Genomic DNA, 26,997 nt, shown 5'->3' with positions numbered 1-26,997 from the left:
CAATTAGAGCTCAACAAGAACAGAAACAGGGTAGACAGGAAAACCTGGAGCAAGGGTCGAGGGACCGGACCGTGAACTGGAATACAGACTTCACGGACCGGACCATGACAATTCCTCTTGAAATGTATGCTAACATTGCATTTGCCTTCCTCCCCACGGACTCAACCTGCAAATTAACCTTTGGGGAATCCTGCACAAGGACTCCCTAATCCCTTTGAGTCTCAGTTTTTTTTTGTATTTTACCTTCATTTAGAAAATAGTCAGCCCTTGCATTTCTTCAACCCAAGTGCAGGATCATACACTTCCCGACACTGCCATTTCTTTGCCCACTCTCCTAATCTGTCTAAGTCCTTCTGTGGCCTCTCTACTTCCTCAAAACTACCTGCCCCTCCACCTATCTTCCTATATTGTCTGCAAACTTTGCAACAAAGCCATCAATTCTTTCATCCAAATCATTGACACATAGTGTAAAAAATATCGGTCCTAACACATACCTCTGTGGAACAACACTAGTCACCAGCAGCCAACCAGAAAAGGCTCCCTTTATTCCCATTCTTTGTCTCCTGGCAATCAGCCACTGCTTTATCCATGATAGAATCTTTCCTGTAATACTTTGGGCTTGTAGCTTGTTAAGCAACCTCATGTGTCATACCTTGTCAAAGGCTTTCTGAAAATCCAAGTACACAACATCAACCGATTCTCCTTTGTCTATCCTACTTGTTACTTCTTCAAAGAATTCCAACAGGTATGTCAGGCAAGATTTCCCCTTGAGGAAACCATGCTGACTATGGTCTATTTTATCATGTCCTTTCAAGTACCCCGCGAATTCATCCTTAATAATCGACTCTAACATCTTCCCAACCACTGAGGTCAGACTAACTGGCCCACCATTTTGTTGTCCCCATTAATACCTCTCCACCATCATTTTCCAGTGGTCTAATATCTACTCTTGTCTCTGCTGTCACTTATGTATCTGAAGAAACTTTTGGTATCCTCTTTAATATTATTGGCTAGCTTACTTTTGTATTCATTGTTTACTTTTTAATGACTTTTTAATTTGACTTCTGTTGGTTTCTAACAGCTTCCCAATCCTCTAATTTCCCATTATTTTTTCTGTATTATATGTCCTCTCTTTGGATTTTATGTTGGCTTTGACTTCTCTTGTTAGCCACAGTTGTGTCATCTTGTCTTTAGAATACTTTTTCCTCTTTGGGATGTATATAAACGTGACTTTTGAATTGCTTCCAGAAACTCCAGCCATTGCTGCTCTGCCATCATCCCTGTTAGTGTTCTTTTCCAATCAATTCAGGCCAACTCCCCTCTCATGCCTCTGTAATTCTCTTTAAGCTCTCTAATTAATTCTGGTTCAGTGCACAACACCCAGTCCAGAATAGCTGATCCCCTACAGGCTCAACTACAAGCTGCTCTAACAAGCTTTTTTGTGGGCACTCTAGAAACTCCCCCTCCTGGAATCCAGCACCAACCTGATTTTCCCAACCTACCTGCATATTGAACTCCCCCATGACTATTGTAATATTGCCCTTTTGGCATGCATTTTCTGTCTCCTGTTGTGATTTGTTGGCCATATCCTAATGAAAGAGCACTGGTGCTTTGAGGGTATGGTGAAGTCTATCACTGATTTTTTGCCTGCATTAGGAGGTGGGAAGTGGCTTGCCATTCAACGATCAGATTGCAGACCACTATTGTCAGAACATGGTGTTATTCAGTGAGGCCACATTGGCCAAGGACCTTTGTATTTCATATGTTGCGTGTAAGGCTTATCCTCTTGTGTGTTTCAGTGAATAAATTTATCATGACTTGGACACAAAAAGAAGCAGTGGTTTGAAAACAGGCTGATACTGATGGTGATCCCAGCACGAGAGCTAATTACAAATGAAGCTTTCACACCAGTATTCAGCTAGAATTACTGAGTGACTTACTAATTACAAATGAACTATTCTCACCAATATTGAGCCAGAATTTCTGAGTGACTTACTAATTACAAATGAAATATTCTCACCAATATTCAGCCAGAAGTACTGACTGACTTACTAATTACAAATGAAATATTCTCACCAATAGTCGGCCAAAAGTACTGAGTGAATGAAGCATTTTAGCTTCCTTTTGAGATCTGCAACGTCACAGAAGCCAGGTCCCTATCCCATGTGATACAGAACACAGAATAGTACAGCACAGGAACTTTAGCCCAGTGTCTGTGCCAAGCAAGGTGCCAAATTAAACTAAATCTCTTCTGCCTGTGTATAATACATATCCTTTTGTTCCCTGCATATTCATGTGTTAAAGTTCAAAATAAATTAGATTATGACACGCAGTCCTCTTTTATTGTTATTTAGCATTAAGAAATGATACAATGTTCCTCCAGTATGATATCACAGAAACACAAGACAAACCAAGACTAAAAAAACTGACAAAAACCACATAATTATAACATATAGTTACAACAGTGCAAAGCAATATTGTAATTTGATAAAGAACAGACCATGGGCACGGTAAAAAAAAGTCTCAAAAACTCTCGAAAGTCCCATCATCTTATGCAGATGGTAGAAGGAAGAAAAACTCTCCCTGCCATGAACCTCCAGCGCCGCAAACTTGCCGATGCAGCACCCCAGAAGCACCCGACCACAGCCGACTCTTGAGTCCGTCCGAAAACTTCGAACCTCTGACCAGTCCTCCAACACTGAGCACTGAGCACCATCTCTGCTGAGCGTTTCGACCCTGGCCCCAGCAACAGGCAATAAGCAAAGCCGAGGATTTGGGGCCTTGCCTCCGGAGATTCTCGATTGCACAGTAGCAGCGGCAGTGAAGCAGGCATTTCAGAAGTATCTCTAGATGTTCCTCCGTGCTTCTCATGTCTGTCTCCATCAAATCAGTATTGTGCACGGTACCTACTTAACAAATACTGATATCATTTCTGAGCGGCCGCACGCGCTGTGTCGCACCGCAATCCTCTCCTCCCCTAAGCTCATCATTAATGTACATATATGTCACCATATAATACCTTGAGATTCATTTTCTTGCAGGCACTCACAGTAGAACAAAGCAGTACAATAGAATGAATGAAAAGCTTCACACAAAGACTGACAAACTACCAAAGTGCAAAAGACAAACTATGCAAATGAATAAATGCACACACACACACACACACACACACACACACACACACACAAACTGAGAGTATGTAGAGGCTGTGGAATCAGTTCAGTGTTGAGATGAGTGAAATTATCCACACTGGTTCAGAAGCCTGGTAGTCGAATGGTAGTAACTGTTCTTGAACCTGGTGATGTGGGATCTAAGGCTCCTGTACCTCCTTCCCAAAGGTAGTAGCAAGAAGAGAGCATGGTCTGGATGGTGGGGGCTCCTTGATGATTGATGCTGCTTTCTTGTGGCAGCATTTGATATTCTCAATGGTGGGGAGGGCTTTGCCTCTAAGGTTGGTCTAAAAGCTGCTTAACCACCACTATCTGCTTCCATCGCTCCTCCAGAAGTCCATTCCAGGGACCTACTAGAAAGCTGCAGCTTGGGAAGGGTTAAGGCAGTGTGCAGCTAACTGCGACTGCCTGGGACAGAGTTTTTGAGTGGATGAATTCCCCATTGAAATGCAAAGGACATGAGCAGACCCAGCCGACCATGACAAGATAAGGTTGCAAGCGAAGGATTTCAGAGCCACTTGTAATGTTGAATCAGGTTCACAGGTCTGGCGAGTGAGACACAAAACACATATTAATCATTTATTTACAAACAGGTACAAATTTGACCAAACGTTCATGTTCCCCAAATTACAGAAAGTACAAAGCTAAATATTCAACAAACATACTTAGTTAAAAGCAGGTGCAGAACATACTTTGGCATGTACACCACTTGCCTTAATCAGAGGAAGAGAGAGCAAGCCCCTTCCACATATTATTTTATACCCGAGATATTTGAAACTGGGCACCAGGTGTCTAACCAATGGGAAGTTCCTAACCTAACCAATCATGACGCAAGCAGGCAGACTAAGCCGTGCCCCCACGTGACACTCCACCGCTCGAAAGTTGCGACCATGATGATCTAACCCCCAGTCTAGCATGGGTCTTGTTACATACTAACACAAGTGTACAACACCCAATACTGTAAGCCCAGTAGTCACCCCCCAGTATAATACAGTAGTCCACCAGCCTGTTCGTGTCTCAAAAAGGCCATCTGCCTCATCCTGGAGTGCAATAGCTAATAAGCTGGCCCCCCACTTAATCTTATACACTAACTCTCAGAAATGATCAACGAGGTGAGTGATGCTACCCAACCCATAGGAATGTAGGTGCAGCATTCTTAACCAATAACAGCACAAGAGAGCAGGTAATCTAAGGCCATCAAAAACAGTTCCCGGGTCAGTCTGGCTGCACCATGCTGAGAAAGACTATCATTTAAAACATCCTTTCTTTGTAATAACCCTCTTACCGACCACCATGGGCAAGGAGCTCACCCAGGACACTGGGGCAGTATACATACGGCTCCATGTATCAACCTCACCTCCCCCCCCCCGTGGAAAAAGTACGGGCAAGCCGGGAAACTGCATACCCAGTAAGAGCCATTCAGTTTCCAACAAGTGCCCAGCTTCACAATGCCATTTGGCATAGACACAGCCATCCCAGGATACTGTTCCTGCTCACAGTTGCCATCCACCTTGCTCCTTGTACCTGTACTCAACATACCACCTTCAATAACAGACCCTGTCAGGTGGGGAAATCACTAAGGGTCAGGTCTTTCCAGTTAAACAAATGGTATGTAGGGAAATACCAGCCCTTAAAGCACTCACTCCACCAGCACTTAGGCTCACATCCCTTAAGGTTGTTACTGTACTCTGGGTTGAGGTTGGCTGGAATAGACTACCCCTTCCCAGTTCCCCCAAAACAAAATTCCAAAACCCAAGTAGCCAGATAATTTTTCCCAACAGTCTTGTTCCTTGTCAAAGGGATCAACATCAGTGGCATCCATTCCATGACATAGTAAGGAGTCCTCGTTCAAATTAATTGATCCAGTGTGCAAATTCAAATGCCATCCCAAGGAGTGTATCACAGGATCTTCCACCACAAGTTATCATCCACTAATTTGCCATTCTGTAATGTAGGGAGATGCAAATGCACTCGCTCCTGATTAGACATTGGGTACTAAGAAAAGACAACAGAGCTACTGGAAATGCTCCCGAAATGATTATGACCCTCAGGGCATCTCATATCCAGATTAAAGTTGCCAAGTTTCTACCTCATCAACTCAAATTTCATATGGCCAGTATGAAATGTGAGTTAACCCTAAAACTAATTGCATGGGAAACAAGTAACAAAGTACCAGATTAAGACACAATAAACATGTAACAGATTAGAAGCAACAAGAAACAAAGTAACTGATTTTAAAAAACCCAAACTGATGGCAGTGGTGGAAGTTGAAACAATACAGTATTTTAAGAGACTCCTGGATGGGTGCATGGGGCTTAGAAAAATAGAGAGCTATAGATAAGCCTAGGTAGTTCTAAGGTAGGTGTGCTGTAGGTTTTCTATGTTTCTATGTTCTAAAACACAAAACACAAAGTAACAGATTAGAAATACAAGACACAAAACCCAGACAGTAATACTCTTCTTTGAAACTTTGCATGGAACTACAAAAACTCAAAACAGACAATTAATTTCACACACTAATCACAGAAAAACTGAGAAGGAAAAAGCAACTGGGTGGGGCCCAGAGTCTCTTAAAGGCAAAGTCCACACACACAATCAAACTGACAAACTGATGTGTGCAGCCACACCTCACATTCTTCCACATTCAAATCATTCACTCTATTTACAGGGGAGAGTGCAAATCAAATAACCTCTTCCCTATGAAGGTGCTAACAACACCCACGATTCCGACTGCTGCCCAACGTTAGCCAAGATCCTTTGCAGGGAATCCTGAATAGAATGCGGGGAACTTGGTAGTGGACGAATGGAGCAGTTGTTGGGAAAACACTTGAAGTGTGACCCTTCTCCCTCAACATTCTCCCTTTCTAGCTTCCCTGACAGTCGTTCCTCCACATTGCAAAGTGGGTGGGGGTGGGAACACAATTAACCTGCTCCTCTGGGACCCCAGCTTTGAGCTAAGATTCAAGATTCAAAAGATTCAAAGATTCAAAAGATTCAAAAAATTTTATTGTCATTCTAACCATACATCAGCTTGGCAGGGCAGAATGAGACAGCGTTCCTCAGGGGCAGTGCAATCATAACATAACAAATGCAACACTAAATAATAAACATAACAATAAACAGTAAAACACAACAGCCCCATGTCAGTTAAGTCAGTTATAAGTGTCCAGTGCAAGTTAAAAGTGCTAAAGTATTTAACAGTCTGATTGCCTGTGGGAGGAAGCTGTTTAAGAGGCCTTGTGGTTTTAGTTTTGATGCTCCTGTAATGTTTGCCTGATGGCAGAAGAAAAAACAGTTCATGGAGAGGGTGTGAGGGGTCTTTAATGATGTACCGTGTCTTCTGGAGGCATCGACTCTGAAAGAGGTCTTGGACAGAAGGTAGGGAGACCCCAATAACCTTCTCTGCTCCCCTAACCACCCTCTGCAAGGCTCTTTTGTCGACAGCACTGCAGCTGGAGTACCAGGTTGTGATGCAAAAGGTCAGCACACTCTCAACCACGCCTCTGTAGAATGTAGTTAAGATGTTAGTGGGGAGTGATGCTTGTTTAAGCTTCCTCAGAAAGCACAATCTCTGCTGGGCCCGTTTCACAATCCTGGTGGTGTTCCTGGACCAGGTGAGATTGTCTGAGATCTGCGCCCCAAGGAACTTGATGTTTTCCACTCTCTCCACTGTGAAGCCGCTGATGCTGAGGGGAGTGTGCTCATTACTTTATAGGATATGCGGGATCCCCACTCCCCATCTGCTTATCTAACTTCTGTACCTGGCTACGCACACCTTCGTTCACATACTGTAAACCTTGCAATAATTGATTTGCTGAATAAGAGCTGGTGCTATTAAAGACAGCGGTCATTCGGGAAGCCACTGTAGTAACCGCGTGCCTTATCATTCCAGAAGTTCACTCAATATCCTCTGGTGGGCTACCACTATCGCGGGATAATTCTGTGATAAGAGCCCACTGGTGTAGAACTTTAGTACCCCCCTATACAGTGCTCCATTCCACTTGGGGCTTTAAATTCCATTCAATGAGACAGAATGGGATACCAAAGTTTAACTATTCCCCATACTCGAACCCACAGTGATCCACTATGCTCAGGGGAAGCAAACAGCGTTCTCACAGCGTCTTCGAGCTCCTCGAAAAAACATTTTGCGCTCCATCTTTGAGCCCACTTCTTCGGCAAGGACTCTCCCACCCCTACCGATGACCCCTTCTCCCATCTTCAACCCTCCTCCTTTTCACGGACACCCTGCTCTGGTCTTCTGCCTGCTCTGGATCTCTTTATTGCTAACTGCCGACAGGACATCAACCGTCTCGAATTAACCACACCTTGTTCCAATTCCAACCTCACTCCTTCCGAACGCTCTGCTCTCCACTCCCTCCACACTAATCCTAACCTTACCATAAAACCCGCCGATAAGGGGGGTGCTGTTGTAGTCTGGCATACTGACCTCTACCTGCCGAGGCACAGCGACAACTCGCGGATACCTCCTCTTATTTACCACTCGATCATAACTCCACTAAGGAGCACCAGGCCATAGTCTCCCACACAATCACCAACTTTATCAGCTCAGGGGATCTCCCGTCCACTGCTACCAACCTTATAGTTCCACACCCCGCACTTCCCATTTCTACCTCCTACCCAAGATCCACAAACCTGCCTGTCCTGGCAGACCTATTGTCTCAGCTTGCTCCTGCCCCACCGAACTTGTTTCTGCAAACCTCAATGCTGTTTTATCCCTGCTTGTTCAATCCCTTCCTACCTATGTTCGTGACACTTCTCACGCTCTGAATCTTTTCAATCATTTTAAGTTCCCTGGCCCCCACCGCTTTATTTTCACCATGGATGTCCAGTCCCTATATACTTCCATCCCCCATCAGGAAGGTCTCAAAGCTCTCCGCTTCTTTTTGGATTTCAGACCTAATCAGTTCCCCTCTACCACCACCCTGCTCCGTCTAGCGGAATTAGTCCTTACTCTTAATAATTTCTCCTTTGGCTCCTCCCACTTCCTCCAAACTAAAGGTGTAGCCATGGGCACCCGTATGGGTCCCAGCTATGCCTGCCTTTTTGTTGGCTTTGTGGAACAATCCATGTTCCAAGCCTATTCTGGTATCTGTTCCCCACTTTTCCCTCACTACATCGACGACTGCATTGGCGCTGCTTCCTGCACACATGCTGATCTCGTTGACTTCACTAACTTTGCCTCCAACTTTCACCCTGCCCTCAAGTTTACCTGGTGCATTTCCGACACCTCCCTCCCGTTCCTAGATCTTTCTGTCTCTATCTCTGGAGACAGCTTATCTACTGATGTCCACTATAAGCCTACGGACTCTCACATCTATCTGGACTATTCCTCTTCTCACACTGTCTCTTGCAAAAGTGCCATCCCCTTCTCGCAATTCCTCTGTTTCCGCCGCATCTGCTCTCAGAGTGACGTTTTTCATTCCAGGACAAAGGAGATGTCTTCCTTTTTCAAAGAAAGGCACTTCCCTTCCTCCACCATCAACTCTGCTCTCTAATGCATCTCTCCCATTTCACGCACATCTGCTCTCACCCCATCCTCCCACCACCCCACTAGGAATAGGGTTCTTCTTGTCCTAACCTACCGCTCCACCAGCCTCCGGGTCCAACATATAATTCTCCATAGCTTCCGCCGCCTCCAACGGGATCCCACCACTAAGCACATCTTTCCCTTCCCCACTCTCTCTGCTTTCCACAGGGATCGCTCCCTACGCGACTCCCTTGTCCATTTGTCCCCCCATCCCTTCCCACCGATCTCCCTCCCGGCACGTATCCTTGTAAGTGGAACAAGTGCTATACATGTCCTTACACTTCCTCCCTCACGACCATTCAGGACCCCAGACAGTCCTTCCAGGTGAGGCGACACTTCACCTGTGAGTCAGCTGGGGTGATATACTGCGTCCGGTGTTCCCGATGCGACCTTCTATATATTGGTAAGACCTGACGCAGACTGGGAGACCGTTTCGCTGAACGCCTATGCTCTGTCCGCCAGAAAAAGCAAGATCTCCCAGTGGCCACACATTTTAATTCCACGTCCCATTCCCATTCTGATATGTCTATCCACGGCCTCCTCTACTGTCAAGATGAAGCCACATTCAGGTTGGAGAACAACACCTGATATTCTGTCTGGGTAGCCTCCAACCTGATGGCATGAATATTGACTTGTCTAACTTCCGTTAATGCCCCTCCTCCCCTTCACACCCCATTCCTTATTTGTTTATTTAATGCTTTTTTTTATATTTTTTTAATTTTCCCCCTTTTCTCTCTCTCTCTCTTTTTTCTCTCTCTGTCCCTCTCACTATAACTCCTTGCCTGCTTCCTGTCCCATGATCCTCTCCCTTCTCCAGCCTGATATTTCTTTTGCCAATCACCTGTCCAGCTGTTGGCTCCATCCCTCCCCCTCCTGTCTTCTCCTATCATTTCGGATCTCCCCCTCCCCCTCCCACTTTCAAATCTCTTACTAGCTCTTCTTTCAGTTAGTCCTGACGAAGGGTCTCGTCCCGAAACGTCGACTGTACCTCTTCCTAGAGATGCTGCCTGGTCTGCTGCGTTCGCCAGCAACATTTACGTGTGTTGTTCTCATAGTGTTACTGATCGCATGTTAGGATGATAGGCTCCCTAGGCATCCATCTCTCTGTTAGATAGGCTCACTCCAGTACCCTCCTCAACCCCTGACCTATGTCCTCAATAACCATGTGGCCAAAGACTTGTCTGTACCTATCCCTCAAACTCGCTAATTCCTTATCGAAGAATTCCCTGAACTCCGCTGTCTCAAAGGTGCCTATTGTGCCAACCCCCCACACTTTGCTGATCCTCCTTCTCCTCCCCCTCCTGAGGGGAAGAAGCTGCAGGCCGATATTCCCCACAGTGAATGTGGGAACGTGTGATCACTGGCCTGGCCCGTCCCATACTGTTTCAGATATGCAGGGGAGAGGGCAATCATTTCGAGGATAAAACTGAGGGGCCCACACTACCCTCTCTCTCTGATTTTCATCATTCAGCCAGACATCCCCATCTCCCAGTTCCAGAATAGGACCATTGTCCTGCCTCATCATGGTTTAAACCTGAACAGGGTCGGGCTGCTAACCAGCTCAGTGTGCAGCATCTAAGTGCTATAGCTTCGTTAGCTGACAATATATTCTTATCCTCTAACTTTGCAGCCCTACTCTGAGAGATCGATAGTGATTCTCACAGATTAATACAGCGCTGACTGAGATTTTCCAATTCATTCTTAAGACCCGCTATCGTTTTACACTGATGTCTTCCAATCACTGCAAACAGCCAGAAAGCATCCCGCGGCTATCCTCTCTCCTGGGAAAACCCAGTGATTTCAGTATAGAAACAATGTGATCCCTCATTTCAACCCTGGCGAAATCTAACTGATCTGACCAATCTACTGGCCCTCCATAACCCATCAGACAGTTGGCGAGACGTCCAAAAACTGCGCTTTGATCCCCGCCACCCTCAGCATCTCTCATAAGTGGGGAGGGTCCTCTCTTTTACATAACCTTTTAAAGAAATAATTGGACTCCAGGCGGCTAACCAATGGGAAAGCAGTTTCTAAGCTAACCAATCACAACAAAGTAACTTTCGACAGGCAGAATAAGCCACGCACCCCACAGGACAACACTCTATCTATTGGACAATTGTTTTAGTAGCACCGTATTATAATTGGCCATTAACATGTAGTTTATTATTGGTTATGAGCACCTGAAATATATTGTGATTGGTACTAATATATGTGAAACCTCCTTTTACTAAGTATCTCTGGAAATGTGGCTTGTTAGCCCCTTGATAACAGCCATTGGATTCTGTGGCAAGAGCCCACCTTTGTACATCGAGAGAGTATATGACTTTGGATTATCATATCAGAGGATCTATCCTGGGACCAGCATATGTGCTGTCACAAAGGAGGCATGACAATGCTTTTATTGCTTTGGAAGTATGCATAGATTCGGCATGTTGCCTAAAACTTTGATAAATTTCTAAAGATCCTGAATGGTTGCATCACAGTCTGTTATGGAAATATCAATGACCTTTGAATGGAGAAGCCCACAAAATGTGTGGATATGGTCCAGTACATCTCAGGCAGAGCTCTGCCCAACATTGAGCACATCCTCAAGGAGGACTGCCACAAGAAAGCAGCGTCTGTATCAGGTACCCCCTCCATCCAGGCCATGCTCTCTTCTCACTGCTGCTATCAGGAAGGAGGCACAGAAGCCATAGGTCCCTCACCTCCAGGGTCAGTAACAATTATAATCCTTCAACTATCAGGCTCCTGAATCAGCGTGGATAACTTTACTCACCTCAACACTGAACAGATGGAACTACCTATGGACTCACATTCAAGGATTCTACAACTCATGTTCTCAGTACTATTATTTAATTAGTTTGTTTGTTTATTTGAAGTTTGCTTTCTTTTGCGCATTGCTTGCTTGTTAGTATTTGTGTGTAGATCTTCACTGATTCTATTGTATTTCTCTGTGCTATTGAGAATGCCTGCAAGAGAAAGATTCTCAAGGTAGTATACAGGGATATATACATACTTTGATAATAAATTTACTTTGAAGCTTGAACTCTGATATACACAGGAGCTTTGGAGTGTAAGTTCATAACTCTCCAAAAATGGGCAACAGATGGGTGGGATAGTGCAGTATGCATTTGGGATGTTTGCCTTCATGGACCAAGACAATAATTGTAAATGTTTGGACATCATGTCGAGGAAACTTACACAGCTGTTTTCAGGACTCAAGGGCCTGAGTTATACAGAAAGTTTGAATAGGTTAGGACTTTATGGCCTGAAGCGCAGGAGAGGGAAGGGAGACCTTCTAATGGTATACAAAATTGTGAGGGATTTGGATGGAGTGAATGCTCGCAGGCTTTCGCTCCTCGGGTTGTGTAAGACTTGAACTAGAGGTTATCAGTTCAGCGTGAAAGGTGAAATATTTCAGGGGAATCTGAGGGGGAGCTCCTTCGTTCAGAGAGCCGTGCTAGTGTGGAACAAGTTGTCAATGTAAGTGGCAGATTGTAGCATGTAAGGGAAGTTTGGATAAGAACATGGCGGGAACGATTATGGAGGGCTCCTGCCCAGTGGCAGGTAGATGAGATGAAGCAGAAGATGGCAACAACATGGACAAGGTGGGCCGAGGACCTGTTGCCGTGCTGTAGAGCTCTATGTCTCTCTGTTGTCGATGTTGCTCTGGTCACACTAGGAGTACTGTGTACAGTTTTATTCACCACACTATAGGAAGGATGGGGTAGCAATACCAAGAGGGCAGCGGAGATTCACCAGGATGATGCCTGGAATGGAGGGCTGCTGTTATAAGGAGAGATTGGATTGCCTGAGTTTAGTCCCAGTTTTATGTAACAGACGAAGGGGTGACTGTACCTTATGAGGATCTCTTCTATTTCAGAAAGTAGAGAATCAGAGTTTTGCTAAGGCTCTCACTTGGGGAGTCTAAAACTAGTGAGCATAAGTTTAAGGTGAGAGGGGAGAAGTTTAAAGGAGATCAGTGGGGCAAAGTTCACACGCAATAGGTGGGCATTATATGGAACGAGGTGCTGGAGGAGGTGTTGGAGATGGGTACAATTACACTGATTAGAATGTACTTGGACAGGTACTTGGAAGGGAGGCGAGCAGAGGGCAAATAGGACTCTCATAGATCAGCATCAGGGTCAGTGTGGATGAGTTAGGCCAAAGGACCTGTTCCTGTGGAGACCAAACTTCCAGGTATTTCAAAGTAAATCAGATTAGATTATTAGATTATGAGGACACTCAGTCCTCATTTATTATCATTTAGAAATGCATGCATTAAAAAATGATACAATGTTCCTCCAGAGTGATATCATAGAAACACAGGACAAACCAAGACTAAAACTGACAAAACCACATGATTGTAACATATAGTTACAACAGTGCAAAGCAATACCGTAATTTCATAAGAAGCAGACCATGGGCACGGAAAAAAAGTCTCGAGTCCCGATAGCCCCATCATCTCATGCAGAGGGAAGCGCCGCAAACTTGCCGTTGCATTGGAAGCACCTGACTGCAGCCGACTCTGAGTCCCTTTGAAAACTTCGAGCCTCCGACCAGCCCTCCGACACCGAGCACCGAGCACCACCTCTGCCGAGCACTTCGACCCCACCCTGGCCACCGAGCAACAAGCAAAGCCGTGGACTCGGGGCCTTCTCCTTCGGAGATTCTGGATCACCCAGTAGCAGCAGCAGCGAAGCAGGCATTTCAGAAGTTTCACCAGATGTTCCTCTGTGCTCTCACGTCCGTCTCCATCAAATCAGGATTGTGCACGGCACCCTACTTGACAGATAACAGATATCATTCACCGGAGTGGCCGCTGCGAGCTGCGTCGCACCGCCATCATTATTATTATCAAAGTATGTAAATATCACCATATACTATCCTGAGATTTATTTTCTTGTGGGCATTCACAGCAGATACAAAGAAATACAATGGAATCAATGCAAATTTGTTTCGGAACAGTTGGAATCTCAACGAATGGCAAAATAAGGTCAGGGGGACTAAGTGGCTTTGTCCTGCCTGAATCTTAGTGCTTGCAACAAGTGCCTCTTTCTCATTTCCTTTCATTTTCCACTTTCAAAATCTGGTTTTCAATTTAAATAAAAAAGAAAATGAAATGAAAAAGCGAAAAGGCTTCCCGTTCCAGCCAGGAAATTAGATTTTACATAAAATGACATGCCTCTGTTAACTGGAACTATTCTGGAGGGTTTTGTTATTCAATGGTGCAACTCCAATTGACAATATAACATCTATACTATGCCAGTTCTCCCTGATTTAGTCCTTGCGGCGGTTATCATTATGTGGCAGATTTATAGCTTAAATTTGCTTGCCCTTCAGAGACACCCATCACATTACTCGACAAAATCCAAATCTACTGCAAGCTTTCTTTGCCTGAACAATCAAAAGGCAGACCATCCTTTTATTGGGCTACCAATTCCAACTTTGCAAAGAAAGTAAACATTTTTTAGAACTTCAATATCCCGACCAGATTTGTATTAATAGGGCAGATAGGTTTATTCTTTGCCTTGTGATACAATCACCTGATGTTACTCCATTAAAATATCCCTGTCTTTAACGTTCTGCTGAATAGCGAACCTTACAGATGGAGATCACCTTGAAGAGAATGATTGAATGCTTTTTGGAGTTATTCCTGTGCAGCAGTTGATAGCTTGGGTTATAAAATCACACAAGATGAAGCTTGCTATTGTTAAATCTATTTATATCAAAATATGATTTTTGCTCTGCTCTTCAATGTTCAACAATATTGTTCTCAAGTGAATAAGGTGTTAATCTGCTCTTGCTGGGTAGATGGCATACCATCAGAGTGCAGTTTCTGCTGCCAGGGTAATGGCGAAGGTCTGGGGGTTATTCTGCCTTAACTGTATATTGATGGAGCTGCAACTGTGGTAAATAGTCCCACTGCCTGTGGATAGCCTCAGGACAGACGAAGGCTATAGGGGTAAACCCAAAGTGGAGTCATTAATGTGGCTGGATGTCACTGAACGCGCTTCCGGCAGCTCCTGGAGCCAAGCTGGTGCCAAAGACATTTCTTTGCTTTCCTTTGGACTACACTGGTGAGGCATCTCAGGATCTCCTTAACTTCCACCCAGGCTTGTGCCCGGGAGAGGTTTTTTCTCCATTGTCCTTTGAGGCAGGCAGATGCCATCATTGATGGACCTGTCACACTTGTCTACTCACCGCTACAGAGGTGAAGACAGGCAGCATTCACAATAAAAATATAAACATAAGTTATACAATATTATACAAGGAAGATCATAATTAGAACAACCCCCAAGGCCATTGCAGTTCAAAGTGGTTAAAGAGGTCATACATACTTCAAAATGGTTAAAGATGTCACACATACATAAGTGGGCATGTGGCCAAGTGGTTAAGGCACTGGACTAGCGATCTGGAGGTCGTGAGTTCGAGCCCCAGCCGAGGCAACGTGTTGTGTCCTTGAGCAAGGCACTTAATCACACATTGTTCTGTGACGACACCGGTGCCAAGCTGTATCGGTCCTTGCCCTTCCCTTGGACAACATCGGTGGCGTGGAGAGGAGAGACTTACAGCATGGGAAACTGCCAGTCTTCCATACAACCTTGCCCAGGCCTGCGCCCTGGAGAGTGAAGACTTTCCAGGCACAGATCCATGGTCTTGCAAGACTGACTTATTTACTGCTGCTAAGTGAGGTAAGGATTAGGGTTGGCTCAGGAACCAAATGGTTGAAGGGAAGTAGCTACTCTTGGACCTGATGATGTGTTACTTTAGGTTTCTTGGTAGCAGTAAGAAGGTGTGGCATTGGTGGTGATGACAGATGCTACCTTGTTGAGGCAGAGCTTCATGTCAGCGCTTTTGACAGTGGGGACAGTTGTGCCCATGATCTACTGAACTAAGTCCACCACTCTTTGCAGCTTCTTACATTTCTGTGCTTTTGAATTCAGTGACACAACCAGGATGACCTTGGTATGCAAGTCAATCAGAGGCCTAGTTTCATTTGGCTTCAGGTGAATGAGGAGATCTCCTTGGAATGTCCAATATTCTGATGGGATTCACAGACAGAATGTAGGGAAGCTGTCCTTGAGCTTGGTGGTATGTGCTTTCAAGCATTGGTGTTGTCTGCCTGATGGGAAGGGGGAGAGGAAAGAAAGTCTGGAGTGGGTAGGTTCTATATTGGTTTACTGAAACAATGAGCAGTGTAGACAGAATCCACCGAGGACAGACTGGTTTCTGTGAGGTGTGGGCTGGGTAGGATCTATATTGCATTCCGGAGACAGTGAGGGGTGCAGACAGAATCTATGGAGGGGAGGCTGGTTTCTGTGAGGTCTGGGCTGGGTAGGATCTATATTGCATTATGGAGACAGTGAGGCGTGCAGACAGAATCTATGGAGGGGAGGCTGGTTTCAGTGATGTACTGAACTGTGTCCAAACTCTCTGCAGTTTCTCATGGTCACAGTCAGAGCACTTACCATTCCAAGCTGCGATGTATTTAAATCAAATGGTTTCTATGGTGCATCTATAAGTATTGATCTGTGTTCTGTGCTACCTGTGTCACTATATTGTTCTGTGTCTGGAGAAATGAAATGTTTCTACCTGAAATGTGAGACTTCACCAACACCTCTTTGTTATAGGCAGCCACAGCTATGAACCACAGCATCACAATAACCCCTCAACTACAAAGCAAACAAGCCATTCTCTTTATTTCAATAAAAGGATTTCTCTCTTATGAGCTCAGATTGAAACAGAAAGCCAGCAGAGTGTCAAGGGAATGCTGGGGTTGACTGATGTTGGCCAGACATCTGGAAATGATCTTAAAGCAGGTGGAGATTGTTGGGATTTTCTGCTGCTTTTCCCACTTGCTGGCAGCACACAGTGCAGCCCCCTCCTCCAGCTGCATCAACTGAAGTCTGCAAAATATTAGCTGAAGGAGAATCAAGCACATCAAATTTGCTGGTCAATTTACCATCTTTCCATCAATGTAACGAGCTCTGCATGGAATTCCCCATCTACTTTGAGTTTGCTGATGTATCTTATGTCTTTCTCTGTAGTCACCCCCTCCCTTCTCATTGCCTCGAACTGGAAGAATTATTCCATCCACGTGTGATTGGGGCCTTTGGAGGGTTAGCACAGCTCAGCCTGATTCTCGTCTAGTTTGATGTCTATAGTTATCTATTCCCACTTCTTCCAATTCCTTCCTTATCTTTCCTCTGTCCTCTTCCTCCCCTGACCTCTACTTCCTCTCCTACCTCATCCTCTCCCGCCCCTCCCCCTTTTCCTTTACCTCCTATCCCACCCCTACCTCCACTTTGCCAGGTCCTTCTTTGATTGAAGGTCCTTGGAGCTACTTCCAGGATCAGAATCAGAATCACGTTTATTATCACTGATACATGTGAAATTTGTTGTTTTGTGACAGAAGTACATATATAAATACATTATGTTATAAGAAGAAATATAACATCATAAGTAGTGAAAAAAGAGAATAATATAGTGGAGTAGTGTTCATGAGTCCATGGACTATCAGAAATACAATGGGAGAAGCAAAGAAGCTGTTTTTGAAACAGTGACTGTACATCTTCAGACTCCTGTACCTCCTCCCTGATGGCAGTAATGAGGAGAAGGCATGTCCTAGGTGCTGGGGGGTGGGGGGTCCTTAATGATGGCTGCTGCCTTGCTGAGGCATCGCCTTTTGAAAATGTTCTCAATGGTGAGGAGGCCTGTGTCTGTGATGGAGCTGGCTGAGTTTAAAAACCTCGGTAGCTTTTACCAATCCAGTGCAGTGGTCCCTCCATTCCAGAAGTGATGTAACCAGTGATGCTCTCCATGGCACATCTGTGGAAATTTGCTAGTTTTTGGTTGACATACCAAATCTCCTCAAACTCCAAGTGAAATATAACCTCTATCGTGACTCCTTTATAATTCCATTCATATGTTGAGGCCAGTATAGATCTTCAGAGATGTTGACGCCCAGGAAATTGAAACTGCCCCTCCCCCTTTCCACTGCTGACCACTCAATGAGGACTGGCGTGTGTTTTCCTGACATTCTCTTCCTGAAGTCCACAATCAGTTCTTCGGTCTTTCTGGCACTGAGTGCAAGGTTGTTGCTGCAGCACCACTCAAGCCAGCCGATCTGCCTCAGACCTGTACCCCTTGTCATCACCGTCTGAGATTGTGTGAACAATTCCCTGGCCGATAACTGATTCCACAATTACTGCAGCTTTCTGGACAAATCCACTTCCTATCTAGTGTTTACATTTCAACTGCTTATTTTTGGCCATGAAGCATTTTTGTAGTACTTTGTGTGTCAAGAGCCCTGAGGGCCTTTTCAAATGTATTTGTACATAGTTGTCTTATCTAGAGTCGTTAAGACCTTGTGCTTTCTTTTTTAAGAATCTACAGCCCACTATGTCGTGTCAACCATGTAACCCACTCCAGAAACTGCCTAGAATTTCCCTACTGCATAGCCCTCTAATTTTCTGAGCTCCATGTGCCTATCTAAGAGTCTACCTACTTCCAAACGCCTTAAAAATATGCCCCCTCGTGTTATTGAACTAGAAATAATGCAGCAAATATTTACCAGGACGTTGCTTGGTTTTGGGGACCGGAGTTACAAGGAGAGGTTGAGTGGACAAAGATTTTCGTTCTTGGAACATAGGAGGTTGAGGAAGTGACCTGATCATGAGAGACACAGACAGGGTGAAAGCACATCATCTTTTTTCCCAGGGTGGGAGTACTAAAAATAAGCATGCATAGGCTTAAAATTGGAGAAATTTTCTTCAGGCTTAGAGCTGTACGAATGAGCTACCAGAAATAGTGGTTACCACGGGCACATTAGTTTAAGAGCCATCCTGATACATAACAGGGTTAGGAAAGGTTTAGAGAGCTGGTAGATGCGTCCAGTTCTTTGAGTAACACATGGGTGAGTTGGGCCAGAGGGGCTGTTCCCTTGATGGACGACTCTGTGGAGAGAAGAAGCAGCCAACTTTTGGCCATCATCAGCCCATTAGCAACAACTAGTTGTTTCTCTGGTTTTGGTCCTCGTGGAGGGGCATTGCCCATGAGACGGACTCCAGTACCTACAGTTCTTCAGGCTATTCCTTGGCCAACCCAAGAGCTCTTGGTCAGGGTACCGGACCCACATCACATCCCACCTGAGTCCAAACCCAAACAAAATAAAATTTGTGGAGTTTGTCTTCTTTTACACATTGGTTGTTTGTCCGTCTTTGTGTGTAGCTGTTCATTAATTTTATTGTGATTCTTTGTGTCTACTGTGAACACTCACAAGGAAATGAATCTCAGGGTAGTATGTGGTGATGTGTATGCACTTTGATAATAAATTTTCTTTGAAAATTGAACTTTGAAAGCTGGGCATTTCTCACATTGTTTCTGTCCAATATTCCAGGGAAACCCCCACAGCACTAGTCAAACAACTCCCTGTGCAGAAAGAGGAGATTGCTCTCAAGATGCTATCTATATGGAAGCTCTTTCTGCCATCACCACAAGCAAAGCCTGAAGACAGCCAACAGTGCAGACAGGCTCCACCACTTAACCACAGTGAAAAGCCCACAAACAACCAGTCACAAACCCTCAGCTTTGGTTTTTGACATTTAATTGGTGCTGTGACAGATCCCACTGACAATCACAGCAAGTGTGAGTAGGACAGGAAGGACGAGAATACATGAGTAATTTTATGAAGATTAGAAGAACCAAACCTTTCATAACTCAGGCTGTTGCCTCTATGTTATGGAAACGTATCCAATTTCAATAAAAAAGACATCTGTGGATTTTATTCTTTCACAGTACTGAGTTGTTAAGAAGTCTATAAATATGCAAACTCAAATCTCATTATTCCTGCTATCCCTAATCTCCCATTTGATAGTTTGAGTGAGATAAGTCATTTTTATATCCCAGAGCTTTACACATTGGGGAGAGATCGGAATTCTAAATGGGATTGTCTCTGCTTCACAGCGGAGTCTCTGTACTTGGGTCACAGCTTCACAGGCAGTGTTCACGCTGCTTAATCAGAGTAATGACATTGTTCACTGAGTCGGAGGTAGCAGGCAGCAGTGCTTTAACCTTGCCTGCAGAGAGGGCTCATACCAAACCCTGACATCCACAATTACACCTGGATTTTATTGGGTTGTAGTTTATTGTTGTGCGTCGAGTGCCCTTGACAAATCAGTAAATGTTCCAGTGACAAATGGGTAGTTAAAATCTGGCACCCACGACCTTCCCAGAATTAACAAGGCTTCTCATGATGAGATGACCCGTAGAAATTTATGGCACAGAAGGGATCTCTTCAACCCATTGTGTCCATGCCAGTTCAACACAATTCCCCACTCTCAGCGGGCAGCCTGGTTGGTTAAACAACACAATTCCCCACTCTCAGCGGGCAGCCTGGTTGGTTAAACAACACAATTCCCCACTCTCAACGGGCAGCCTGGTTGGTTAAACAACACAATTCCCCACTCTCAGCGGGCAGCCTGGTTGGTTAAACAACACAATTCCCCACTCTCAACGGGCAGCCTGGTTGGTTAAACAACACAATTCCCCACTCTCAGCGGGCAGCCTGGTTGGTTAAACAACACAATTCCCCACTCTCAGCGGGCAGCCTGGTTGGTTAAACAACACAATTCCCCACTCTCAGCGGGCAGCTTGGTTGGTTAAGCAACACAATTCCCCACTCTCAGCGGGCAGCCTGGTTGGTTAAACAACACAATTCCCCACTCTCAGCGGGCAGCCTGGTTGGTTAAGCAACACAATTCCCCACTCTCAGCGGGCAGCCTGGTTGGTTAAGCAACACAATTCCCCACTCTCAGCGGGCAGCCTGGTTGGTTAAGCAACACAATTCCCCACTCTCAGCGGGCAGCCTGGTTGGTTAAGCAACACAATTCCCCACTCTCAGCGGGCAGCCTGGTTGGTTAAACAACACAATTCCCCACTCTCAGCGGGCAGCCTGGTTGGTTAAACAACACAATTCCCCACTCTCAGCGGGCAGCCTGGTTGGTTAAACAACACAATTCCCCACTCTCAGCGGGCAGCCTGGTTGGTTAAACAACACAATTCCCCACTCTCAGCGGGCAGCCTAGTTGGTTAAACAACACCAGGCGCTCATCATAAACACAAGTGATTCTGCAGATATTGGAAGTCCACAGTAACGAACACAAAATGCTGGAGGAATTCAGCAGGTCAGGCAGTATCTATCGGGAGGAATGAACAGATGTTCTGGGCCTAAACCCTTCACCAACACTGGAAAGGAAAGGGGAAGAAGTTAGAATAAGAAGGCGTTCATCATGGTGCTTTCTAAAGTTCAAAGTAAATTTATTATCAAAGTACGTGCATTTTACAATATACTAACTTGAACACAAGAGATTCTGCAGTACTGCAAATCCAGAGTAACACACATTGAAAGGAATAACGAATCGATGTTTTGGGTTGAGGGCCTTCACCTGGACTCAGCCTGTAATGTCGTCTCTTCATTCCTCTCCACAGACGCTACCTGACCTGCTGAGTTCCTCCAAAATTTGTGTGTGTTATGCCCCTTTGAGGTTCGCTTTCTTGCAGGCATTCACAGGGATAGAAGAGATACGATAGCATTTACAGAAAAAAATACATAAACACAAACAGATGGGGGGGGTTCTTTCAGCCATGATTCAGTGATGCACACAACATCATACGTGTCAATCTGTAACTGTGCTACATGTTCATCTAACTTATCTTGCATACTGCATGCATTCAAACATATATATAGTCCTGTGTTCACACTTTCTGATTTTGGCTGCCTTTTACATTGCAGCTCACCCAGTTCAATACAATTTTTCCCTGTTATCAGCCTCTCCTTGCTAGTGGTCTCACTGCACACTGCCTCTAAACCAAGTACCTGACCCTCAGCACTATCACTCCAGTTCCCATTCCCCTGCCAAATTAACTTAAACCCTCCCAAACAATGCTAGCAAACCTGCCTACAAGGAAAGTAGTCCCCCTCGGGTTCAGATATAACCTGTTCCTTTGTACAGGTCACACCTTCCCCGGAAGATATCCCGGTGATGCATCTGTAATTCCGAAAATGCTTGAAGCTATCACTAAAGAAGTAGCAAGTCATCTGGAAAGAAATAGATTGGTCAAGCAAACACAGCACAGATCCAGCAAAGGCAGGCCCTGTTTGACAAACTTTGAGAATATAATGAGTGCAGTGGATAGAGGGGAACAGATGGATGTTATTTACTTGGATTTCCAGAAGGTGCTTGAAAAGATGCCACATAAAGACTTATCCATTAGATAAGGATGCATAGAGTTGGGGGTGATGTATTAGCATGGATAGAGGATTGGTTAACTAATAGAAAGCAGAGAGTTGGGATACATGGGTGTTACTCTGGTTATCAATCAGTGGTGAGTGGTGTACCACAGGGGTCGGTGCTGGGCTCACAACTGTTCATGATATACATAATGATCTGGAAGAGGGGACCGAGTGTAGTGTATCTACGTTTGCTGATGACACTTAATTGAGTGGAAAAGCAAATTGTGCAGAGGATATGGAGAGTCTGCAGAGAGATATAGATATGTTAAGTGAGTGGGCAAGGGTCCAGCAGATGGAGTACAATGTTGGTAAATGCAAGGTCATCCACTTTGGAAAGAAAAATAGAAAATCAGATTATTATTTAAATGGTAAAAGATTGCAGCATACTGCTGTACAGAAGGATGTGGGAGTGCTTATGCATGAATTGCTAAAGGTTGGTTTACAGGTGCAGCCGGCTATCAAGAAGGCAAATGGAACGTTGGCCTTTATTGCTAGGGTGATTGAATTTAAGGGCAGGGAGGCTATGCTATAATTGTACAGGGTAGTGGTGAGGCTACACCTGGAGTGCTGCATGCAGTTCTGGTCTCCTTACTTGAGGAAGGATATACTGGCTTTGGAGGTGGTGCAGAGGAGGTTCACCAGGTTGATTCCAGAGATGAGGGGGTTAGACTCTGAGGAAGAATGGGTCTCCTGGGACTGTACTCACTGGAATTCAGAAGAATGAGAGGAAATCCTATAGAAACAGATAAAATTATGAAAGGGATAGATAAGATAAAGGCAGGAAAGTTGTGTCCACTGGTAGGTGAGACTAGAACTAGAGGGCATAGCCTCAAGATTCTGGGGAGTAAATTTAGGACAGAGAAGAGAAGAAACTGCTTTCCTCCAAAGAGTGGTGAATCAGTGGAATTCTCTGCCCAATGAGGCAGTGGAGGCTCCCTCAGTAGATATATTTAAGACAGGGTTGGATAGATTTTTGCATAGTAGGGGAACTAAGGGTTATGGGGAAAAGACAGGTAGGTGGAGATGAGTCCATGGTCAGATCAGCCATGATCTTATGAATGGTGGAGCAGGCTTGACGGCCCAGATGGCCGACTCCTGCTCCTATTTCTTATGTTCTTATGTTCTAATTCTGAACCCCTGCCCCCTGCACCAGTCCCTCAGCCACACATTCACTTGCCATATCATCCTATTCTTACCTCACTAGCGCGTGGAAAGGGCAGCAATCCAAAGATTACTGCCCTGGAGGTCCTGCTTTTAGCTCCCTAAAATCTCTCTTCAGGACCTCACCTTTCCTACTTATGTAATTCATGCCAATGTGCACCAAGACTTCCCCCGTACGAATGCCATGACACAATCTGAGACATCCTGATCCTGGAAACATACCACCTGGGTGTCTGTATCGTGCCCACAGAACCTCGTCTCTGTTCCTTTGACTATGGAATCCCCAATCACCGCTGAGGTATTCTTCACCTCTCTTCTCTTCTAAGCATGAATCGTGGCTGAAAGAAAATTATAGCTGGGAGCTCAATGTCCAAGGACACATACTATATCAAAAGGACAGGCAGGTATCAGAGGGGGTGGTACAGCTCTGACAATGAAAAAATGGAATCAAATCATTGGAAAGAGGTGACATAGGGTCAGATTATGTTGAATCATTATGGGTGGAGCTAAGGAACTGCAAGGGTACAAAGACCCTCATGGAATTATTACAGACCCAAACAGTAGTAAAGATGTGGTCTACAAATTACAATGGGAGATAGAAAACGCATGCCTAAAGGGCAATGATACAATAGTCATGGGGGATTTCAATAGGCAGGTAGATTGGGAAAATCAGGTTGGTATTGGATCACAAGAGGAGGAATTTCTAGAATACCTACAAGATGGCTTTTTAGAGCAGCTCGTGGTTGAGCCCACTAGGGGATCAGCTATTCTGGATTGGGTGTTGTGTAATGAACTGAAATTGATTAGAGAGTTTAAGGTACAGGAACCCTTAGGGGAATAGGCATAATACAATAGAATACACCCTTCAATTTGAGAGGAAAAAGCTAAAGTCAAATGTGTCAGAATTACAGTAGAGTAACGAGAATTACAGAGGCATGAGAGAGGAGCTGGTCAAAATTGATTGGAAGGGATCGCAGGCAGTGTTTGATAGCTCTGGGCCTGTATTCACTGGAATTTAGGAGAACGGGGGTGACCTAATTGAAACCTAGCAAGTGATGAAAGGTCTTGAGAGAGTGGACGTAGAAAGGATGTTTCCTGTGGTGGAAGTGTCTAAGACAAGAGGACACAACCTCAGAATAGAGGGGTGTTCTTTTAGAATGGAGATGAGGAGAATTTTTTTTCACCTGGGAGTAGTGTATCTGTTGAATTTGTTGCCATGGGCAACTATGGAGGCCAAGTATTTATGTATATGTAAGGCAGAGGTTGACACACACTTGTTTGGTCAGGCCATGAAGGGTTACGCGGGAAAAGCAGGACGTGGGGGCTGAGGGGAAAAATGGATTATCCATGATGAAATGGCGGAGCAGGCACAATGGGCCAAATGGCCTAATTCCGCTCCTATATTTTATGGTCTAATGATCTTATGGACGACGGCGAGCAACAATGGCTGGAATTTCTGGAAGCAATTCAGAAGGCGCAGGATATATACGCCCTAAATAGGAAGTAGTATTCTAAAGGCAGGATGACACAATCGTGGCTGATGTGAAGTCAAAGCCAACATGAAAGCCAAAGAGAGGGTATATAATAGAGCAAAAATTAGTGCAAAATTAGAGAATTGGGAAGCTTTTCAAAACCAATAGAAGGCAACTAAAAAGACATAAAAAGAGAGGTGAGAGTAGATACTGGACACTGGAAAATGATGCTGGAGAGGTAGCAATGGCGGACAAGGAAATAGCGCATGAATTGAATAAGCGTTTTGCATCAGTCTTCCCTGTGTAAGATGCTGGCAGTGTAACACAAGTTCGAGAGTGTCTGGGGGCAGAAGTGTGTAAGTTGCCATTATTAGGGAAAAGGTTCTGGGAAACTGAAAGGTCTGAAGGTAGGTAAGTCACCTGGATCAGATGGTGTACACCCTAGGATTCTGAAAAAGGTGGCTGAAGGGATTGTGGAGGAATTAGAAATGACTTTCAAAAATCAATTGATTCTGGCAAAGCTCCGGAGGACTGAAAAATTACAAATGTCACTCCACTCTTCAAGAAGGGAGAAAGGCAAGAAAATAGGAAATGATAGGCCAGTAAGTCTGACCTCAGTGGTTGGGAAGATGTTGGAGTCAATTATTAGGGATGTGGTTTCAGAGTATTTGGAGGTGCATGATAAAACAGGCCGGAGTCATCAGGCTGTTTCCTCAAAGGAATGTCTTGCCTGACAAATCTGTTGGGATCATTTGAATTGAATTGACTTCATTTCTTACATCCTTCACATACATGAGGAATAAAAATCTTTACGTTACTTGTCTGTCTAAATGTGCAATGTGCAATTTATAGTAATATGTAATAAATATTATGTACACAGGACCATCAATATAGCATAGAAATACAATTGCATCAGCATGAATTAATCAGTCTGATGGCCTGGTGGAAGAAGCTGTCCTGGAGCCTGTGGTCCTGGCTTTTATGCTGCGGTACCATTTCCCGGATGGTAGCAGCTGGAACAGTTTGTGATGGGGTGACTCAGGTTCCCAATGATCCTTCGGGCCCTTTTTACACACCTGTCTCTGTAAATGTCCTGAATAGTGGGAAGTTCACACCTACAGATGCGCTGGGCTGTCCGCACCACTCTGTGCAGAGTCCTGCGATTGAGGGAGGTACAGTTCCCACACCAGGCAGTGATGCAGCCAGTCAGGATGCTCTCAATTGTGCCCCTGTAGAAAGTTCTTAAGACTTGGGGGCCCATACCAAACTTCTTCAACCGTCCGAGGTGAAAGAGGCGCTGTTGTGCCTTGTTCACCACACAGCTGGTGTGTTCAGACGACATGAGGTCCTCAGTGATGTGTATGCTGAGGAACTTAAAGCTGTTCACCCTTTCAACCCCAGATCCATTGATGTCAATAGGGGTTAGCCCATCTCCATTCCTCCTGTAGTCCACAACCAGCTCCTTTGTTTTTGCGACATTGAGTGAAATGTTGTTTTCTTGACACCACTGTGCCAGGGTGATGACTTCTCCGTAGGCTGCCTCGTTATTATTTGAGATTAGGCCAATCAATGTAGTATCGTCAGCAAATTTAATTAGCAGATTGGAGTTGTGGGTAGCAACACAGTCACGGGTGTACAGAGAGTAAAGGAGGGGGCTTAGGACACAGTCTTGAGGGGCTCCTATATTAAGGGTCAAAGTGGCAGAGGTGAGGGAGACAACTCTTACCACCTGTCAGCGATCTGACAGGAAGCCCAGGATCCAGCAGCAGGATCCACTGAAAGCCGAGGACTCTGAGCTTCTTGTCGAGCCTGGGGGAGTTGTGATGTTGAATGCTGAACTGTAATCTAAGAACAGCATTCTCACGTAAGCATCCTTCTTCTCCAGGTGTGTAAGGATGGCGTGTAGAGCAGTGGCTATTGCATCATCTGTCGATCGGTTGTGTCAGTAGGTGAATTGTTGGGGTCCAGTGTGGGTGGTAGCAAGCTGCAGATGTACTTGACCAGCCTCTCAAAACATTTGCTTATTATTGAGGTGAGTGCGACAGGATGCCAGTCGTTCAGACATGTTACCTTGATCTTTTTAGGCACAGGAACAATAGTGGATGTTTTGAAGCAGGAGGGCACTCTACACTGGGAGAGGGACAGATTAAAAATCACACCTGCCAGCTGTGCCACGCACATCCTGAGTACTCGCCCTGGGATGCGGTCTGGTCCCGCAACCTTGCCACTGTCCACTCGCTGGAAACAACTGTGTACTTCAGCCTCAGAGATGACCACGGTGCAGGTCGCCTTAGCGGCTCAGTGATGGCGACATTGAACCGAGCGTAAAAATGATTAACTAATTTGGGA

Source organism: Mobula birostris, chromosome 2, assembly GCF_030028105.1.
Source record: "Mobula birostris isolate sMobBir1 chromosome 2, sMobBir1.hap1, whole genome shotgun sequence".
Classification (NCBI taxonomy): domain Eukaryota; kingdom Metazoa; phylum Chordata; class Chondrichthyes; order Myliobatiformes; family Myliobatidae; genus Mobula; species Mobula birostris.
This window is presented reverse-complemented; position numbering follows the sequence as displayed.